This window comes from Diabrotica undecimpunctata, chromosome 9 (genome assembly GCF_040954645.1).
Source record: "Diabrotica undecimpunctata isolate CICGRU chromosome 9, icDiaUnde3, whole genome shotgun sequence".
NCBI lineage: Eukaryota > Metazoa > Arthropoda > Insecta > Coleoptera > Chrysomelidae > Diabrotica > Diabrotica undecimpunctata.
Genome location: NC_092811.1, coordinates 2403434 through 2420498, shown reverse-complemented (window position 1 = coordinate 2420498; position 17065 = coordinate 2403434). Strand labels below are relative to the sequence as shown.

At 34.6% G+C, this 17065-nt stretch overlaps 1 protein-coding gene and 4 non-coding genes across 5 annotated transcripts in view; 1 reads left to right on the top strand and 4 right to left on the bottom strand.

Annotated features, from left to right (window-relative positions):
- LOC140449405 (discoidin domain-containing receptor 2-like) overlaps window positions 1–17065 on the top strand; it is a 1157947-nt gene that overhangs the window by 937268 nt on the left and 203614 nt on the right. The window lies entirely within an intron of this gene.
- Window positions 10777–10849, bottom strand: TRNAF-GAA (transfer RNA phenylalanine (anticodon GAA)). Its single transcript has one exon. It is a non-coding gene; the product is annotated as a tRNA-Phe (tRNA).
- TRNAF-GAA (transfer RNA phenylalanine (anticodon GAA)) lies at window positions 11919–11991 on the bottom strand. The gene has a single exon. It is a non-coding gene; the product is annotated as a tRNA-Phe (tRNA).
- Window positions 12866–12938, bottom strand: TRNAF-GAA (transfer RNA phenylalanine (anticodon GAA)). The gene has a single exon. It is a non-coding gene; the product is annotated as a tRNA-Phe (tRNA).
- Window positions 13575–13645, bottom strand: TRNAG-GCC (transfer RNA glycine (anticodon GCC)). Its single transcript has one exon. It is a non-coding gene; the product is annotated as a tRNA-Gly (tRNA).

Here is a 17065-nt window from a genome sequence, read left to right as displayed (position 1 = left end):
AAATAAAAATTTACAAGACTGCAATCAGACCAGTGATCACCTATGGTGCAGAGACGATGTGCCTAACACAAAAAGATGAAATGAGGTTGGAAATCTTAGAGAGAAAGATAATTCGACGAACAATGGGACCGGTGAGGATAAGTGTGGGCGAATTTAGAAGATTAACCAATGAAGAAATTAAAGAAGTCATCGAGGGTGAACACATAATCAAGTTCGTGAAGACGCAAAGGCTCAGGTGGCTGGGACACACAGAAAGAGCTAACCCAGACTCTACGCTAAAGCGAATAACTGGATGGAGACCAACAACAAAGAGACCAAAGGGGAGACCCAAAACAGGATGGAGAGATCAAGTCTTAGGAGACATAAAGAAGCTGAGAATCTACAATTGAAAGGAGCGCTGTAAGGAACGGAAAGAATGGAGGAAAATTGTAGACAGGGCCAAGTCACACGCTGCTATAATAATAAAAAAAACAACAGCGGACTGATTCTCCGCAATAAATGAATCAGAGAGCCCAAAAGGGCGGCAAACACTCCGCCAGGTGTGAATAAGCCATGATGATGATGACCACAATAAATAAAATCTTCACCTATTGGAGTGTCACGTATTGGATTTTTCTGTATCTTGTATTGGAGTTTAATTTAAATAAAAAGTGAACTAAAATAAAAAAAAATTTTTGTAGATCATTTTTCTAGAGACTTCTGCGTTTGGTAGCCCTCCTTCATTAGCCACCACTGATTATACCTCTAACATTATTAAGTTTTAATTGAAATAGATAGAAAATACATCAATTTAAAAATAACTTAATAAATTCTGTTACCCGTTATGTAGTTTTCAAATTCTTTTTGCATATTTTGTTATATTCTGTTTCTGTATTACAATTATTGATAGCATCTACTGGCCGCAGTCACTTTGCACTTTTTCTATACATCTCCTCTTTTTTCTGTTATGACCTCTATAAACGATTTGAAAATTCCTCCAAAAGCCAAGTAAAACCTATTTAAAAACCGGTTTTTTTCATTATCTGTAAATCACCGAAACTATTTCAAACCCTTCCAAGTCCTCCGAAATAATTGCCGCGTCAGTGTACGTGTAAATTATCGCAAAAATTCCATTAGATTTCTTTGGGAACTTCCCGAACAATCCCCCGAAGAATTCACTTAATTCCAATTACTACTCCCGTCAAGTGAAATATGGGACAATTCCTCTTAATTTCTGGAAAGTGGAGCGAAAGCTCTCCTATTTCTCTTTAGTTTCGTTCAAGATTCTTCTTCCATTTAAACAGTTCAACAACCCAGTCGAGCTTGCATTACGTGCATCAATTACTTGAGAAGTTAACTTAAGTGTTTTCTTGCTGGATTTAATGATTTTTCTTTGATACACACTGCAATAAACGTATAACATCCGTGACTAATCGGTAAATTTGGGATCGTTTTTATGGCGGTTCGGATATAAATGCTGCTGCTATTTGTATTTCGTTATACAAGGTTTTCCATTCAAAAGAGTCCACTCTGATATTTGGAAATATTCATTGGGTTTTGTGAAAACACTGAAAGGGGTTGATTTTTATTCCAAAGATGTCATCTTTTGACGATATAGACATCTGTCATTTATCAACATCCTAGAAAATATTTTATAACGTAATGAAAGCTATTGATTAAACAGTATAATAATAAATTAAAAAAGACGCACAAAATAAGTAATATTAAAAAAAAATGTGAAAGTTTACCACTGAGTTACATCCCATTTATTTTTAATGCCATCCACAATTCTTCGAGGCATAGGCATAGCCAGGGTTTGGTAAAAATTTTTTTTATTGTTGAAAATAAATACGTAAGGGTAGTGTAAGGGTAATCTATAATATAAAAATGAATCGCAAAATGTATTGGTAAGCGCATAACTCAACAACGCATGGACCAATCTTAACAATTCTTTTTTAAAATGTTCCTTGAAGTATAAGGATGGTTTTTACGGCGAGAAAAATTTGAATAATTTCCGGGAAAACCCTAAAACAGCCCTTTTCTTTTTCCCATACAAATATTTTATATGTATTCTGTGAAGTGGCAGAAACGGGGATTGCCACATGCACACATTTTGATTTGGTTAGTTGAAAAGATAAGGCCAAATGAAGTTGATGCAGTAATATCAGCTGAAATCCTTAATGTAGACGTAAGTCTTGGATTGCATGAGGTAGTTATCAAAACCATAACACATGGTCCCTGTGGAATTCTTAATCAAAATTCACCGTGTATGGTGGATGGTAAATGTTTAAAGCGATATCCACGGACATTAATATCTGAAACAATCACTGGTCATGACGGTTATCCGCTGTATCATCGCCGATCGACAGCAGACAATGGAAGATCAACAATTGTCAAATTAATTCAATTATCAACAAAATATTGAAATAGAAAATCGCTGGATTGTTCCATATTCGCCCATTTTATCAAAGACCTTCAAAGCGAACATCAACTTTGAATCTTGCCATTCAGTGAAATCTATTAAATACATTTGCAAATATGTAATCAAAGGGAGTGATATGGCTGTGATTTGTATTAATGCAGAGAATTCCAATTATGAAGTTACCCAATACCAAATGGGTCGCTATGGTTAGTAGTAATGAAGCAGTTTGGCGAATATTTTCTTTTTCTATTCATGAGAGATACCCTACTGTTATTCATTTAGCTGTGTATTTAGAAAATGGACAAAGAGTATATTTTACAGCACAGAACGCAGTACAAAGAGCTGCTCAGCCACCATCTACTACATTAACCAGTTTTTTTTGAGATACGCCAAAACGATGCTTTTGCTCAAACATTGTTATATTCTGAAATGCCAAAATATTGAGTGAGCATTACAAATTTTTATATACAGAGAAGCGAAGAGATGAAACAAAAACTGAACATCTACTCAATACAGAATAATAAAAGATAAAAAACAAAATGGAAACAACATATAAACAGTGCATTTTTTATTTTCCATTAATTTCTCGAGATTTGTATCAAATCCAACTAACGATTTTGTCTCACCGTTTTAGACTTCAGCTATCTGTCATGTATTAATCATTGTAGGAAGCAAAAGTGACATCCTTCAACTTTTCGAACAAATTTTCGTCTAATTTATTAAAAGAGGTGGGGGTTGCGTAAAATGGAAATACCTATCTAGCAAAACGGGCGATCTCTAAATACTTCGTGTCACCTCTTGGAAAAATTTATTCACGCCTTCCGAACCGAATATTTCAAAGTCATACGCGTCATGATCCTTTTACCAGCGGCGTGCGTGAACTTCTTAAGCCAGTTCTTTAATATTGTGTGGATTATTGGGAACACAAGTGATCGTTGTAAGTTAATCATTACCAGTTGCTAACTACCTAAAATATATTATAATATAATAAATTATTTGACAATAATAAAGATGAATAAAGACAAGATAAAGACGCGTTCTCACGAATCAAGTTTCTTCTTCTTCTTCGTCTTTATAAGCACTTTTGTTTGTTCATTAGCGGATTAATTTATACACGTTACGTTAAATTTTCTTCTGTCTTCACTTTTCTTTCGATCTCTCAGCATATGTCCTGTAATTCTTTTCAGTACTCTCATCTCTGCTGTTTCCAGTAGCCTTTACGTTGTGGCTGTGGCGGGTCTTGTTTTTGAGGCATATGTTATTATTGGTCTTACTGGCTTTATAAATTCTTGGATTCATCTCAGTGTTAATGTGTCTGTTTCGCCTTATAGTGTTATTAAGGCATCCTGCCAGTCTATTTGCTTTTTGTACTTTATCTCTCACTTCTTTGTCCAGGTCTCCCTGGTTTTCAATTCTTAGGTATTTTATTTCCATTACTTGTGCAATACTGATGCCACCAATTTATATTTTACATCTGGTTGGTTCTTTGCTGACTACTATTGTTTTAGTTTTCTGAGATGAGATTGTCATATTTAATTCTTTTGCTCTTATGTTAAATCTGTGGACCAGTCTTTGCAGACTATCTTCATCTTGGGCTATCAATATTGCGTCGTCTGCCTAACAGAGTATTTTTGTTTCTTTGTTGTCCTTTGTTTTTCAAGTTTAGTCGATCAATTTTAGTTAATCAACAAAAGTTGAATAAAAACTCTAGTGAGAACCTGTCTTTCAACAGAATTAAACAACGTTTTAGTTGACCAAGGAAAGTTTGACCCAGTAAAACTTTTATCGTTCAAGTGATGATTCATCACGAATTGTTTACCAGTTAAACCTTGTCTTTAAACATGTGCACCGGGATCAGCCTTTTGACTTTTAATCTTCATCATCAGCACGTTCAAACTAGATGGGCGGAGAATATTCATCATCTTTCATTTTAAGATAGACAACAATGCTGGGTGACTCGGTAAGCTCACTTCTCTTTAATATAATAATGGTCGAAATAATACAAGCAGTGCGTAAAGGTCATGATTACGGAATGGGAAACAAAGAAATCCAAATATTGCTTTATGCAGACGACGCCGCATTAATCGCCGAGATAGAAGACGAGCTCCAAAGAATAACACATATCTTTAATGCAATATGATAATATCAGCAGAAAAAAACCAAATGTAAACATCTAAATACCCGCTGCGATATAAAATCGAAATTGATGGGAAAATATTAAAGCAGAAAGCAAGGTTTAGATATCTAGAAATAGATATAACTAGTTACAAAGATGTTTAAAAAGAACTATGACAACAAAGCTTAAAAGCAAGCAAAGCGGCGGGATCTCTTAATGACACAATCTGGAAGACAAACACCTAAGACAAGATACAAAAACAAGAATCTATAAAGCGGCAATTAGACTTATATTAACATACACGGCGTAGACAAGACCTGTCACACAAAACGAGACCACTACTAGAAACAACAGAGATGAAAATACTTCGACGAATATCAGGGAAAAGTGTGTTTGATAGGGAGAGAAGCGAAAACATAAGAAGAGCATGCAATATAGAAGATATAAATGGATGGGTGACAAAACGGAAACAGGAGTGGAACGAACACATTAGTAGAATGGAAGAGGATAGGATAGTATGAACAGCACGAGATAAGTCACCGAATGGACGAAGAAGTGTTGGCAGACCAAGAAAAAGATGGTGCGATAATTTAAACAATTTAGGAGGCTAATATTGAAAAAGAAACAAGTTTTAAAGCCTAAATACAAAAAGGAAGAAGAAAAAGAAGAACAATGCTGAGAGAATTCACAGAAGTCATCTGTTCTGGAGTAGAATTTTCCTTAAGAAATTCTACTCTGAGTATAGCTTGTTCTGTTAATCTGGGCATTTTAATGAATGTTTCTCGGGTCTGTAAATTATCGATCTCGCAGTCGATAGCTAATTTCTTATTTAGTTCCATCGATGAACCGTTCGCTAGTTTTCTTTTTCCGCTATAGTTTTCTATAGAGTGCTTGTATGCCTGTGCTATTGTGTCTCCGGCATAATTTTGAATAGTCTCTGTATCAATTAGTGCTTTGTAAGTTTTATGTCTGATTTTTAATGATGCAAAAAGTCAAAAGTCGTTGTTCGCTGGTTGTGTAACGGCGAGAACAAATAAAATCGAATTTTGCTCCACAAACTGGGATGGCTCCTTATTTCTCCAGTTTGTTATTCCTTTCCTTGACGCCTTATACAGCAGTCACTGTTGTAGACTCCATCTTTGCCGCATGTGACTACGGTTGTGACCTGGCATTTTGCATCTAAACCACGTGCTTTTGGCATCGTATTCTCTTGGAGCCGTATTTCCCTGGTGATTCTAGTCTTTTATCTTCTATGGCTTCATATTCCTAGGCTAAATCTTGTAATTCGGTTAAATCTTCAAAGTCTCGGCGGCGAATATAAAGTTTCATTTTTAGTAGTTGGAAATAGGTACATAGTATTATTTATTTCCAAAATATTTTCTCGAAATTCAGTTGGCTCAGGAATCATTTCTGAATATAATATTTTTTCTGTATATCAATTTGTATACATTCAGAGGTAATTTTTAGATTGACTCGTTGTTTACATTTTAGTTGAAAATATGAACAATAATTAATCCAAATTGCTGTCAACTCTTGTCGATTAACTAAAATTGGCGAGAACGCTCCTTAAGTAAAACTGTCTTCAAGCTAAGAAATTCAAATATTACTAGATTGTTTTCAAAGGAAATAGTTTTATACAGTGTGTAAAAGCCAAATGGAATAAATTAATTATTTAGGTTACTGTACATATTTATAAAAAATCCCAAAACACGTCAAATTTAAATTATAACTTTACATTCTTTAACGTGAAAATGCAACCCCTACCTTCAACTCCCTTAGAATGACAGGTACAACTCCCAATTTTTAAAATATGAAGTATAGGCTTGTGATATATCGTTTGAAAGGTCTTTTCATTCTCCATTCAAAAATGTTGTCGCTTTCAAGTTTATTAAGATTAATTAAGATAAAATAAATTAAAATCATGTGGTTACCGAAATTCGCTACAATACAATCAAAAACTAAAATGTAATGCAAAACGTAATAAAATGTAGAACACGAAAAAGAACTATGAATGTTAATGAAGTAGATGTTCAAAATGTTCACCGCGAACGTCTTGGCAACATCCTAATCTCAAAAAAAACTGTCTTCTAACATTATTTAACATAACAGGCGTGATCGACTTAATCGCAAGCGTTATTCGTTCTTTTAAGTCATTTAAATCAAAAGGTTTAGTTTTGTACACATGGCTCTTCACATATCCCCATAAAAAGAAATCTAATAATGTAAGATCAGGTGATCGCGCTGGCCATTCAATCGATCATCGCCTCCCTATTCACCGATTGGAAAATATTGTATCGAGGTACTGCCGGACATTAAGTTTGTAATGTGGTGGTGCTCCATACTGCCGAAACCATATCGTATTCGCTGGAACTTGAGGGTTTCCTGTATCAGGATATAAATTTGCCAAGGTTGGAATGACAGCATTTTGAAGTAGTGCCAAATAATTGTTGCCATTCAAGTTGCCCCTCAATGAAAAAGGGACCAATGATATTGTTTCCTACAATCCCTGCCCAAACATTAACCTTTTGAGGGTATTGGGTGTGTTCTTCTCTCATCCAATGAGGATTTTCCGTGGCCCAGTAGTGGCAATTTTGCCGATTAGCATGACCGTTAAGTGAAAAAGTACACTCATCAGAAAACATAACGTCTTCTAATTGGATAATATTGTTATCCAACATGTCCATCATTTGCTCACAAAAAAAAGTTCTCCTGTCAAAAGTGTCTTGCATGAGCTCATGAGTAGGTATCATCTTATAGGATGCATTTTATTTTCTTTTAATATGTTTACTATCGATGTATGGCTAGCATTGAATGTAGTGGATGCCTGTCTACTCGATGTATGTGGATTTTTCTGAAACTCAAGCAACACATCTAATTTGAGTTCATCACTCAGTGCATTGGCAGCTGCTTTTTTTATCTGCCTTACATGACCAAACTCGCGAAACTGCTTCTCTATTTTACTTATTGTTCCTTGGGATATAGGCGGTAAATTAAGAAATTTCTCATGAAATAGGCGAGTTACTTCCTGTTGTGTTCGGGTGTTATCTCCGTAACCAATCATTTGTAAAACTGTTATTTTATGCATTTCCGTTAATCTAACCATTTTTCAGAATTGAGTTGAACGAACTTTTTACTTAAATTAAAATATTGACAACTTAAATAAAACAATTTACTAATGCGTGTTAAAATAACGTTGCCACGGAAATTCTTTAAAGTTTTTTAATGGTTAGCATCTAAAAACCACATTGCTATGGTTTTCGTTCACTTTCTCATTATCAAGACCTAAACGGGAAATAAGTTTTGAGTATATTTTAGCGAATTTCGGTAACCACATGATTTTAATTTATTTTATCTTAATTAATCTTAATAAACTTGAAAGCGACAACATTTTTGAATGGAGAATAAAAAGACCTTTCAAACGATATATCGCAAGCCTATACTTCCTATTTTAAAAATTGGGTGTTGTACCTGTCATTCTAAGGGGGTTGAAGGTAGGGGTTGCATTTTCACGTTAAAGAATGTCAAGTTATAATTTAAATTTGACGTGTTTCGGGATTTTTTATAAATATGTACAGTAACCTAAATAATGAATTTATTCCATTTGGCTTTTACACACTGTATATCACGAAACGATTTTTGCAAAATCAAACCAACCGACGACAAAAAGGTCAATTATTTTTGTATAAACCGTTTACCACTACGTCAATGGTGTATACTGTTCTTTAATTAATATACGAGGCGGTATTTCAAAGTAAGAATTTTCGGATGATGCATCGCCTCAACCTGTTCCTGAATAGCTTTATCGTCGTCTTTCTTGAATATCTTGTAAGTTGGCTATGAGAGACGAGATAAAGCCTCTTCGTAGCCGCCGTTTATGCTCTAATGTAATGATAAATTTCTCAGCCTGTGATGATATTTATACTAAATGACGTCGCTGCTGTGAATGCCATTAATTTACAAATTAACTTCAGCGAACTCCGACTGCCGTCGGAAGTTCGTCCTTTTTTGACGACGTTCCTCGCCATTTTTGTTAATCGTGCCGATGCATAAATTCTTTAAAATTCTCGACTTGTTTTTGTTTTTTGTTGTCGTCTTGTTGCGGGTAATGTGGCTAATTTTGGGTCCATTTTACCGGTATGATCTGTGGAATTCGCTACATGGGATGAAGATCTTCGTTTACAAATGATTTTCCAACATTGTTTAAAAAAAAATAAGGACTACGTTATCTATCTATATAAAAAGCTATGATGGCAAGTCACACCGTTTGTCCAATAAACTAACGACGCCATCTAGGAGAAAAATCTGAACTACCACCATTTAACATTTCAATCATATTTTGTTCTTGAAGCAATACCTTTAATTAATAATACTGTATTAATAACATATTAATATATAAATAATATATATATATATATATATATATATATATATATATATATATATATATATATATATATATATATATATATATATATATATATATATATAATATATATAATATATATATATATATATATATATATATATATATAATAATTTAAAGTTTTATGTTAGTTTAGATTTAAAATTCTAGCGTCACCTAGAAAAGAGATCTGATCAAATAAACTGGCAGTTAAATTGAAATTATAATTATAACAAAAAATCTAGGCGTATTCCTAACCCATCTAACTAAATAACAGAATCCAACTTTATGGAAAGATTAAATTATAAAGAATCACTAGTTTCCGAGCAGAACAACTGAAGTGGCGCAGGAAATGGCGCGGTTAGTAGGATTCAAAACATCGCCTATGAGTTGGCAAGAAATTTCAGTTTAAGTTGAGATTGATAAGGCAAACATTGTTAACAAGCTTTAGTTAGCATATATGAGGGAATTAAGTGAGTTGTAAGTTCGTAGTTTTGTTTGTTCTGATGGGTAATTGGGTGATCTATACAAAGAGAACGTTAAGTGAGGATATAATTTAGATAACATAAGGGAAATTTGTTTATTTGTTGTGTAGAGCATTTACTGGATAATTAGAAAAGTATCGTACGATGTAAAGAAGATCAGACCAGTAAATTTTCGTATATAATAGCATAAGAAAGAAAATTTTGCCGGCAATATTTTCTACTGGTATGAAAGTTTGTTGCCTGGCAATTTTCGCGATTTAAATTTTGACAGTTAAATCACGAGACGTCATTCGAGTGATTTTCTCAAAATTTCCCTATCACGTGACCCTGTACGTTAAGGCGTTTAGCACTTGGCGCGTGAAAGAAAAAGAAGAATGGTCGCTATCTTTGTTTTCGATAATTCATTGTATTCGCCATCCCCTTCCCTTTTCAACGACCCCTTTGTACGTCACGATCCAATAAGCCGTTTTACCCCCACCACAAAACGCTCAAAAAATGAGCAGAATGGACCTTAGAATTTCTCGAAAACTATCCGAAAATCTACGGAAAAATCGATGCTCTGTCTCTCTCTAACACATGGGCTCTTATCGAGACTTGATGACGTTTTTTCCCCAGATCTGGGGAAATTTGGATTTGTTTGTGCTCGTAGCCCTGCTACCCTTTTACTTATAAGCTATAGTAGTTTTCCCAGTCTTTTCTACCAAAGCATGATTCTGTGTATTATTGACCTGTAGTCGAAGGTCCAGCTTCATTTGTTGTTCTGAGATTTTCGATCAATTCCTGGTGGTGACTGGAATCCAGATGCAGATATGGTTTTAGAGAACTTGCATTTGAGTGACCCGAATTTAATTAACTTCTGTTAAAAAACACCTTGCTTGAACAATGCTGACACAGCTGAAGATCGATGAGAATGGTTTGTTATTTTATGTTTTTTTGTGTCTATTCCAATTTTTTCAGCTGACATTTTTGTCCACTTAGATACGGTGTTGATTTTAAGTGGATAGTTTTTGAACCAAGATCCATCCTTCCAGTTGGGGTGAACGGTAAGAAAGAGTCTGTCTGATAAAATCTTTGGTACCCTTTTTACATTAATTTCAAAAATAATCTAACTGGGCATAAATTTTCGTTTGATGAATTTCTTACCAGCCATTTGCTGCTTGCCAAACTTTTCGAACCGCCTTGATTTGTTTTGAAAAAAATGCTGTTGTATTTAATTCGGCCCGTAAATTCTCCCATATTATCAAATTCATCCTCTTGACTATTTGGTTTTTGTCTCCGATATTTTGGTTTTTTTTGGCTTTCAATTTAATTTAGTTTTAACTTTATATCAAACAGTTTTATTACGATTAATACATTTTTTATTAAAAAAGATTGCCGAAACCAGGGATCGAACCAGGGACCTTTAGATCTTCAGTCTAACGCTCTCCCAACTGAGCTATTTCGGCTTGTGTTTATAACAAAATATTGTACAACAATCTTCTTCTTCTTAGAGTGCTCTTTTTATGTTTGACTATAAGCAACCATTCTGACAAATCGTTCTTTATCCTGTGGGGCTCTCAGATTAAGTATCGATGTTTTTTTGTCCACTCTCTGTTCAACCATGAACGGAGAGTGGACAGAAACCATCTTCTCCTACCTGGACCTCTACTTCCTTCAACTTTCCCCTCCATCAACAACCTCAAGAGCTCTTAATGTCTTCCCGGTACCTATGTCATACATAACTGGTTTTGCCCTTCTTGATAGTGTTATCTGTCATGGCCTATTTTGCGCAATACTGACTCGTCAGTAATATTGTCTGTCTTTCCGGGGTGTCAACCAGGATGACAGTATCATCGGCATATCCTATGTTCTCGAATAGCCTTTCGTCAATTTTAATGCCTTCTTGGATGTTTTTCAGTACGCTTTGCAGAACACATCCCTGAAGCATTTCTTTTATTATGGGACACTGCTCGACAGATGTTAGTCTTTGTTTACTGAAGCTGTGTATATTCGATTCAGATTTTTATTAAAATTACTATCTCGTTAATATAAATCTTGTCTAGTGAGTAGGCCAATGAGTTCGGTGTGTTTTACTCGATCAAACGCCTTTTAATAATTTATGAAGCATATGTGGACATATTTTGTCAGATCTCTTTTGTAATAGCAGTGTGAAACTAAAAAGGGCTTCTATGGTCCCCAATACTTGTAGGAACCAGAACTGTTTATAGCTTAAGTTTTCTTCGCCTTTTTTGAACCTATTGGAATTGGAATAAATATTGACTTCAACCGTCTTGCGGAAGCATTGCTGGCTCATATACTTGTTTATAGGCTTTCCTCGTAAGAGTACAACAATCAGTCAAAATTAAATTTGTTGTGTTTTGCAGGATATGTCCAAAGTCGTTCCCTATTCCCTTTTTTAACTTCCAAGATCCTGATTAGAGTGAAGATTTTTCATTATTTACTGATTCGATAAATATACATACTTTTTTTATATCGAAACAGATGATCTTCACGTTTTAGTTTATTAAAAAAGTTTGCCGAAACCAGGGATCGAACCAGGGACCTTTAGATCTTCAGTCTAACGCTCTCCCAACTGAGCTATTTCGGCTTATAATTCAAGCACAGTATATTATACAACAATCAGTCAATATAAAATTTTACTTACAATTTAACTTATAAGTATATGCAAAGAATATAGACGCTTAAGCGTCTATATTCTTTGGTATAGTTAGAATGTGGCGATTTTACATTATTTACTAATTCGATAAATGTGGTTTTTAAATATCGCAACAGGTGTCATTTTTTTTTAATAGGACTTGGTACTGTTACTTATGTTTAGTTTCTTCTGTTACGATCAGACAGGGCCGATCCGTGCCGGGGTCAAGAGGTGTGTAGCACCTAAGCGGCACTCGCTTGGGGGCAGCAAAATTTACCCAAAAATATTAAACTGTTTATTACATAAACATGTTTCTCTGGTTTCCTCTTTATCGACACGATATGAATAAATCTAAATGGTCAGAAAAACGAATAGTATATGGACCAGTTTTTTTAAGCTTTTGTATGAATTTATTTCAGATATTCGTAAGTATAAAAAGTAATTTATCATGAAGCCTATTTCTTATAATTTCTGAAAACTTTTTTGTTTTTGTCTTGGTTTTATGTAATTTTAGAAGGCTACTTTTTCAAGGCAAGTTATGTCTTTTTTATCCAATTTTTTATATGGGCTATTCTGTGGAACATATTATACCACATAAAACAAGGCCTTACTGTACTTACTTTGCAAATGTTTACTAATTTTTGCTTTAACTTACGTAATACATATTAAGAATATGTTTCACACAAAATAAAAAAGTTATATTGTACTTTTTGTTTAAATTTATAAAGAACATTGTTCATACAAATTAAAAAAAATTTCAACGTATTTTCAATTAATTTTAGTTTCAATTTTATATTATAATGATACAGTTTTTATTAAAAAAGTTTGCCGAAACCAGGGATCGAACCAGGGACCTTTAGATCTTCAGTCTAACGCTCTCCCAACTGAGCTATTTCGGCTGTTATTTAATAAAAAAATATGCGATTTATATATCAGCACCTGTCACGATTCGCTTTCAAGTGATATGGGCAATTCATTATCGACCTAATCAATATTATCTCGGTTTGATTTATTACACAATAAAAGGTATTGCTGATTAGATGTGGACTTTGTAGTAGATATATTTTACTCTGTTTAGGACAGTAATATAGTATCGCGTGTTCCATGTTTAATTTATGACAATCGCTATTTTCAACACATTATATTGACCTATAAAATTTATAAGCATACCTGAAGTAGTTTTCATTGATAAAAAGCTTGTTTTAGAAATGCCTGTAAATCTTATTAAATATGAAAAAATGGTCATTTAAAAGATCTTCTGATAATCTATTTATAAATTATTTAATGTAGGTATACCTATAATATAATGAAATTAGTGTAAAACTAAAATTTCCGTATCTTGTAACAAGGCAATCTCCGAATTTCAAAGGTTCGCTTGACTGACATCTGGATGTTAGTTAATATGTAATGATAATAGGTAATAATATAAATTTTTGGATGAAATACAAACCGCACAACATTAAAATCGCATAAAAAGCGACTTACTGTAATTGATTAAACTTTTAAAATTTAAAATAAAACAAGTAAAAAATATTTGCATCGGCCGGGAATCGAACCCGGGCCGCCCGCGTGGCAGGCGAGCATTCTACCACTGAACCACCGATGCTATGAATTGTGATTGTTTATCAGTCAATTCTTTGCTGGTCGTTTCTAGGATTAACTTTATCTCTATAATAGCAAAATCCAAAATTTTTAAATTTAGCGGACTGCCTGCAATGCATACACCTATATTTATCAATTATTCACTTTTTCTAGTAGTTAATCATTGTAAAATACCTACTGAGTTTGATATTTGACTTTCGTTTCTCTTGGAAGCAGCATATTTTTAAGGTAAAAAGTTCCTGCTACAAAAGATTAGATATTCTTAAAACACTGTATCACTCTGGTGCAGATGAAAAGTCGCTCCTTAAAGTATATAAAGCACTTGTTCGGTCTAAATTAGATTGTGGTAGCATTGTCTATCTGTCCACTTCCAAGAGAGATCTGGAATCCTTAAACGACATCCATAACACAGCTCTTTTACTCTGTCTAAATGTACGAATTTGTAGGCGAATTACGTTCCAGTCTATCTGAGAGTCTCTACTGTGAATCCGATAAACACCCCTCTGGATTAGATGGCAATTGATATATTTGCAGAGACCTCCTATTCATTACTTCTTGTCTGGTGATTTAAAGTTCACAGACAGCCTGCTTCATCGGGCTAGGTTGTTTGAGATCATACGTAGACAAAACGACTACATATTTACATTAGGAATTTTCTGTTGCTAAACGAGAGAAGCCTGCAATGCGCGTGTCTATTTCATTCCTTCGTGGTAGCAAAGAATATAGACGCTTTCTATATTCTTTGGTGGTAGGTCGGTGAGAGCTTGCGTGGTTGTCGAAAGGGCATTACAGATAGAATGTATGGGGTTCATGGAATAATTTATTCGATATGGAAGGTTTTGTAAGCGAGACCAATTTATGACTCTTTGCTTAAAAAGGAATGTGGGATATGAAATGGTTCTTATTTGTTGTGTATGATGAGAGAGTGATATATATATATATTTAGGGATTCTACAGTATTCACTGCCTTCCCTCGCTCAACCGTTTCCATCTCTCTCTGTTGTTCCATTCTCCATCGTTTAGTCCTCTCTTACTCATGGCGTCGTCTACTTCGTTCCTCCAGGATTTTCGGGGTCGTCCTCTTTTCCTCCTTCCTATGGGGCTCCATTCGGTTATTCTCTTTATCCATCTGCTGTCGCTAGTTCTTCTTACATGTCCATACCACTTTAGTCTTTTTTGTTCTATATATGTTAGTATGTCTGTTTCTATTGATGTTCTTTGCTTTATTTCGTCATTACTTCTCCTATCCATTCTTGTTACTCTGCAGCATCTTCGCAGGCATTCCATCTCTGTTGCTACTATCTTACTGCTATTTTTCTTGTTTATGATCCAATTTTCAGCCCCATATGTCATAATACTTCGCACTAATGTTTTATAAATCTGCGTTTTTGTCTTCATATTTAGGTGTCTATCCCATCATACTGAGTTAAGTTGTCGGATTGCTGTTCTTGTTTGTCCTAATCTTTGTCTAATTTTTTCCTCTGTTGTTGCCTTTTTCGTGATTATAAACCCCAGGTATTTGAATTTATCCTTTCCTTTGATTGTTACGTTGTCATCAATCTGTAGATCTTCTATGTCTTCTTCACTTGTAGATAGGTACTCTGTTTTCGCGAGGTTAATATCTAGGCCAGCCTTGGTATATTCTTCTTGTAGTTTCTTCATCATGTAGCTGAGGTCGTCTTGGTCTTGTGCAATCACTACTTGATCGTCTGCAAAACTTAACGTATATAGGTATTCGTTCCGTACCGGTACTCCCATGCCTTCGCATTTTCTTTTCCATGTAGTCAAGGCTTTCTCTAAGTATATTTTGAATAGGGTTGGAGATGTGGAACAACCCTGCAGGAGCCCTTTTGTTGTGGTGAAGTCTCCTTTGATTCTTGTTCCCATTTTAATGGACACTTTATTTTCTTTATACAGAGCTTTTGTAGCTTCTATGAGTTCCGTCTGTATTTCTAATTTGTACATTGCCTCCCATAGTTCTGACCTTGGTACAGAGTCATACGCCTTTCTCAGGTCCACAAATGCCAAGTGTATATCTCTATTTTTAGCTTTTTTCTTTTCCAACAGTTGTTCCAGTGTGTATATGTGGTCTATGCATGATCTTCCTGCCGTGAAGCCTGCCGTGAAGCCTGCCTGATCCTCCCCGATTTTGCCTTTTATCGCTTGCTCTATCTTTTCTCGCAGTATCTTCCCATATAATCTTCCTATTGATGATATTACGCTTATTCCTCTGTAGTTTTCGCATCGTTTTCTATCTCCTTTTTTAAAATATAGATGTCATATATGCCGCCGTCCATTCCTTTGAGAGCTGTTCTCCATTTATGGCTTTCTGAAATATCCATTGTATCATCCGGTGTAATTTTTTTGATCCGTATTTTATAAGCTCAGGTGAGATGCCTCCAGGTCCCGGTGCTTTCTTATTTTTGATTGCTTTTATGGCCGTTTTCATTTCCCTATCTGTTATTTCTATTTCTTGTTGTGGGAATCTGCTTCGTCTTCGCCTGTTTTCTTTTCCAATGAATTGTGGTCTTTGTTCTGTTAATAGTTCCTTGTAGTAGTCCTTCCATTCTTTGTCCTGTATATTTCCCAATTTAATTTTTTCTTTTGAGTTTTGTTTCAATCCTCTCAGTAGTTTCCATGACTCCGAAGTTCTTGTACCTCCTATATATGTTTCAATATTTGAGCAGATTCTTTCCCATTCTTCATTCTTTTGCTCTGTTATTTGTTTTTTCACTTCTCTATCTTTTTCTCTATATTCTTTATAAACTTCATCGTTGTTTGTAGTCAGCCATTTTCTGTATAGTTGCTTTTTTTCTTCAATTATTCTTTTTGTTGGTTCATTTATTTCATAGTCGTGCTGTTTATTTGTTATATGTTCTTTTTCCCCAAGGGCTTCGAATGCTGCTTGCTTTATACGTTATATAGCCTGCTTGCTATATACGTTTATGAGTTATATCGCCTTTATATGTTCGTATATTTCTTCGATGTTGCCGTATCTAAATTCTATTAATTTTTGGTCTAGACGTTGATGGTATAGTTCTCTTATTGATTGTTCTTGGAGTAGTTCTATATTGTATTGTTTTTATCTTATAGTGTTCAACGGTTCTTCTGTGGAGGGGGTCTTGTTATGTTTCCAATTAATGTCCATTTTTGCTGTCAGTAGTCTATGGTCCGTTCCACATTCTGCTCCTCTTTTGACTCGCACATCTTTGATCTTTATTGTGGTACATATCTTGTTTGATTATTATGTAGTCTATTATCGATTTTAGCTTTCGTGTTTCTTGCGTCCATGTATATTTATGAATATTTTATGTCTGAAGAATCCGTTGGTGATTTTTAGGTTGTTTAGTTCGCATAATTCAATCAGACGTTCTCCGTTATCGTTTTGTTCATCCTCTCCAAATCTCCACACTACTTTATCGTT